The 1094-nt window shown below is 35.0% G+C and overlaps 1 non-coding gene across 1 annotated transcript; it reads right to left on the reverse strand.

The window, feature by feature from the left end:
- Nucleotides 1-328: 328 nt before the first annotated feature.
- Nucleotides 329-435, reverse strand: LOC143639622 (U6 spliceosomal RNA). The gene has a single exon (XR_013154765.1). It is a non-coding gene; the product is annotated as a U6 spliceosomal RNA (small nuclear RNA).
- Nucleotides 436-1094: the final 659 nt, after the last annotated feature.

The following is a 1094-nucleotide window of genomic DNA, read 5'->3' on the forward strand; positions in this document are numbered from 1 at the left end:
TGACTTCATCTCTCTGAACCTTAGTTTCTTTTTTTTCCAAGTGATTTTTTGATTTGTTCTTATTAGTTATACATGACAGTAGAATGTATTTTGACATAGTATACCTATCTGGAGTATAACTTTCATTCTTTTGGTTGTACATGATGTATAATTACATTGGTCATGTAATCATATATGCACATAGGAAAGTTACATTGGATTCATCCTACTATCTTTCCTATTCCCATTCCCTCTCCTTTCCCTTCATTCTTCTTTGTCTAATCCAAAGTACTTCTATTCTTCCCTCCGCTCCCCCTTCTTCTGAGTTAGCATCTGCATATCAGACAGAAAAAATATGGAACAATTCACAAATTTGCATGTCATCTTTGCACAGGGGCCATGCTAATCTTCCCTATATCATTCCAGTTTTAATATATGTGCTGCTGAAGCGAACACTTTAGTTTCTTACTTGTACAATTGTTTAGTTATACACAGAGTTCTTTTGCTACTAATAATGGCAGCTTACATTTATTAAGCCTTTAGAGCAGGCACTATGCTTAATTGCTTTTCATGCATTATCTTATTTCATTCTTGTAACAGCTCTCAAGGCACAGATTATTAATTTTATAAATGAGAAAACAAGGCTCATGCAAGTGAAGTGATTTTTCCCAAACTCACCCAGTTGATAACTCAATCCATGGTTGAGTTGAGACTTGAACCCACATGATGGAGTGAGAATCCCAAATGCACTGTATTCTTTTTTGTTTACATTTTTTTTGTAGTTTTAGATGGACAGCATGCCTTTTATTTTATTTGTTTATTTTTATGTGGTGCTGAGGATGGAACCCAGTGCCTCACATATGCTAGGCAAGCACTGTACCACTGAGCTGCAGCCCCAGCCCCTGCACTGTATTCTTAATCATTATACAATAGTGCTATGAGGACCAAAGGAGATCAAAATGAGAGGGCATAATAAGTGATCAAGCACTATACACTTATTTATTACTATTAAAATCATGATTACTCCAGAGAGGTAATCATGAGTATTTGTTTCTTAAACTTCTAAAAGCAATAAATTCTGAAAACACGGAAGGAATCAGGTAAATATGAGTTAT

The sequence above is a fragment of the Callospermophilus lateralis genome, chromosome X (genome assembly GCF_048772815.1).
Source record: "Callospermophilus lateralis isolate mCalLat2 chromosome X, mCalLat2.hap1, whole genome shotgun sequence".
NCBI classification, from domain to species: Eukaryota; Metazoa; Chordata; class Mammalia; order Rodentia; family Sciuridae; genus Callospermophilus; species Callospermophilus lateralis.